Source organism: Prionailurus viverrinus, chromosome X (genome assembly GCF_022837055.1).
Source record: "Prionailurus viverrinus isolate Anna chromosome X, UM_Priviv_1.0, whole genome shotgun sequence".
Taxonomy (NCBI): Eukaryota; Metazoa; Chordata; class Mammalia; order Carnivora; family Felidae; genus Prionailurus; species Prionailurus viverrinus.
The window spans coordinates 54,465,223-54,468,855 of record NC_062579.1 but is presented as its reverse complement, the minus strand read 5'-3'; the positions used below and the strand labels follow the sequence as shown (position 1 = coordinate 54,468,855).

General features: G+C 36.2%; 1 pseudogene; it reads right to left on the bottom strand.

The window, feature by feature from the left end:
- Nucleotides 1-248: 248 nt before the first annotated feature.
- LOC125156879 (non-histone chromosomal protein HMG-14-like) lies at nt 249-514 on the bottom strand (annotated as a pseudogene).
- Nucleotides 515-3,633: the final 3,119 nt, after the last annotated feature.

The following is a 3,633-nucleotide window of genomic DNA, read 5'->3' as shown; positions in this document are numbered from 1 at the left end:
TCAACAAAGCTGTGTTTCAGGGATGAGAAAAGCCCAGGGTCCCCCTACTTCTCCACCATATTAACTCCTCTGATTTCACCTCTTAAAGCATTCACACTTTAAAAATGAGATGTTATGGGATTCCTTCCTTCTTAAAAGTGTTCTAGAGCTACTAAAAAACTTGAATTTACAAAATCGTTGATAAAAATACTCCTTTGGATTGTAGAAGAAGGGGGCAAAGGACCACTGATAAGAAATGGCATATGATATTAATCAGACTTGGCTTCTTTCTCTCCTGCTTCATCAGAGGCTGAGGCTCCTCATATTTAGGGTCTCCATTTTCTGCAAGTAAATCTTTCTTGGTTAGCCACTGCAGCCTGTTTTCCCTTTGCTTCCCTTTCCTTTTGCTTCCCTTTATCATTTTCTGCTGTCCTTTTTGGCTTCCTTTACACTTTTGCAGGAGCACTTTTGCTGAATTCCTCTTGGGCTTCTCCTTCAATGCCCCTATTGCAGAGCTAACCTTCCTCTTGGGCATAGTGGTGGTGGGGCAGGCTTGTGCCAGGGGCCTGCAGATCTCAGCATGCTTAGAGCCTTCCTAAAGCTGAGCTGCCTGGCTGCTGCCACTCCTTCCACTTCTAGAGCTGTTATACCACATACTCTCTATCCATTCGTCAGTTGGTGGACATTTGGGCTCTTTCCATAATTTGGCTATTGTTGATAATGCTGCTGTAAACATCAGGGTGCATGTATCCCTTCAAATTAGTATTTTTGTATTCGTTGGGTAAATACATAGCAGTGCAATTGCTGGATCATAAGGCTGTTCTGTATTTAACATATTGAGGAACCTTGATACTTTTTCCATTGTGGCTGTCCAGTTTGCATTCCAACCAATAGTGTAAGAAAGATTACCATTTTTTTAATCCTTGGCAACACCTTTTTATCCCTGTGTTGTTGTTTCTAGCCATCTGGCTAGTGTGAGATGATATCACATTGTAGTTTTGATTTGTATTTCCCTGATGATGAGTGATGTTGAGCATCTTTCATGTATCTGTTAGCCATCTGTATGTATTCTTTGGAAAAATGTCTGTTCATGTCTTCTGGCAATTTTTGAAATAGATTATTTGTTTTTAGGGTGTTGAGATTTATAACTTCATTATATATTTTGGATAATTACCCCTTATCAGATATGCCATTTTCAAATATCTTCTCCCATTCAGTAGTTTGTCTTTTAGTTTTATTGATTGTTTCCTTTGCCTTATATTTTGATGAACTCCCAAAGGTTTACTTTGGCTTTTGTTTCCCTAGCCCCAGGAGATATATCTAGTAAGACATTATTATGGCTGCTTTGTCAAAGATGAGTTGACCATATATTTGTGGGTCCATTTCTGGGTTTTCTATTCTGTTCCATTGATCTATGTGTCTGTTTTTTTCTGCCAGTACCGTACTGTCTTCATCACCATAGCTTTGTAATATAACTTGAAGTCTGGAATTGTGATGCTTACAGCTTTGCTTCTTTTTTTCAAGACTACTTTGACTATTCAGGGTCTTTTGTGACTCCATACAAATTTTAGGATTGTTTGTTCTTCCTCTGTGAAAAATGCTGTTGATATTTTGATAGGTATTGCATTAAATGTGTAGATTGTTTGGGGTAATATGGACATTTTAACAACATTGTTTTTCCCAGTGCATGATCATGGAGCATTTTTCCATTTGATTGTGTTATCTTCAATTTCTTTCATCAGTGTTTTATAGTTTTCAGAGTACAGTTCTTTTGCTTCTTTAGTTAGGTTTATTCCTAGTAATCTTATGGTTTTTGGTGTAGTTATAAATGAGATTGATTCCTTAATTTCTCTTCCTGCTGATTTATTATTGGTGTATAGAAATGTAACAGATTTCTGTACATTGATTGTGTATCTTGCGACTTTACTGAATTCATGTATCATTTCTAGCAATTTTTTTGGTGGAGTCTCTTGGATTTACTATATACAGTATCATGTCACCTGAAAATAGTGGAAGTTTGATTTCTTCCTTGCAAATTTGGATACTTTTTATTTTTTTCTGTTGACTGATTACTGTGCGAGTGCTTCCAGTACTGTGTTAAACAACAATGGTGACAGTGGACAACCCTATCTTGTTCCTGACCATAGGGGAAAAGCTCTCAGTTTTTCCCCATTGAGGAGGATATTAGCTGTGGGTTTTTAATATATGGTCTTTATTATGTTGAGTTTTGTTCTCTCTAATCCTACTTTGTTGAGGGTTTTTATTATGAATGGATGTTGTATTTTGTCAAATGCTCTTTCTGCATCTATTGAAAGGGTCATATGGTTCTTATCCTTTCTTTTATTAATGTGGTGTATCATGTTGATTGATTTGTGAATATGGAACCACCCTTGCAGCCCAGGAATGAATCCCACTTGATCATAGTGAATAACTCCATTAATACAGTGTTGGATCCAATTTGCTAGTATTTTACTGAGAATTTTTGCATTCATGTTCATCAGGGATATTGGCCTGTAATTCTCTTTTTCAGCGGAGTCTGTCTGGCTTTCGAATCAAAGTAATGCTGGCCTCATAGAATGAATTTGGAAGTTTTCCATCCATTTCTATTTTTTGGAATAGTTTGAGAAGAATAGGTATTAACTCTTTAATTTTTTTTAGCATTTTATTTTTATTTGTTTTTTGAGAGACAAAGAGAGACAGAGTGTGAGCGGGGGAGGACAGTGAAAGAGGGAGACACAGAATCTGAAGCAGGCTTAAGACTCTGAGCTGTCAGCACAGAGCCCAATGCAGGGCTCAAACCCACAAACCATGAGATTATGACCTAAGATTAAGTTGGACACTTAAACTGAGCCACCCAGGCATATTAACTCTTCTTTAAATGCTTGGTATAATTTCCCTGTGAAGCTATCTGGCTCTGGGCTTTTGTTTGGTGGGAGATTTTCTATTACGGATCCAATTTCTTAGCTGGTTGTCAGTCTGTTCAAGTTTTCTACTTCTTCCCATTTCAGTTTTGGTAGTTTATATCTTTCTAGGAATTATCCATTTCTTCGAGGATGTCCAATTTGTTAGTATATAGTTCTTTGCAATACTCTTTTATAATTGCTTGTATATCTGTGGTGGTGTTTGTTATTTCTCTTTCATTTATGGCTTTATTTATTTGGGTTCTTTTTCCCTTTTGATAACTCTGGCTAGACATTTATCAATTTTATTAACTTTTTTCAAAGAACCAGCTCGTGGTTTCACTGATCTTTTCTATTGTTTTTTGTTTTTTAGTTTGTGTATCATTTATTTCTGCTCTCATATTTATTATTTCCCTTCTTCTGCTGGCTTTCGCAGTTGTTTTTTTTCTAGCTCCTTTAGATGAGGTTAGGATATTTATTTGAAGTTTCTCTTTTGCTTCTTGAAGTAAACCTGTATTGCTGTATACTTCCCTCTTTTTACCTCTTTTGCTGCATCCCAAAGTTTTTGGACCTCGTGTTTTCATTTCATTTGTTTCAATGTACTTCTTAGTTTCTTATTTGATTTCTTGGTTTACCCATTCATTTTTCAATTCATATTGTTTAACTTCCATATATTTATGGTCTTCCCAAATTTTTTCCTGTGGTTGACTTCAGGTTTCATAGTGTTGTGGTTAGAAAATATGCATGGTATGAG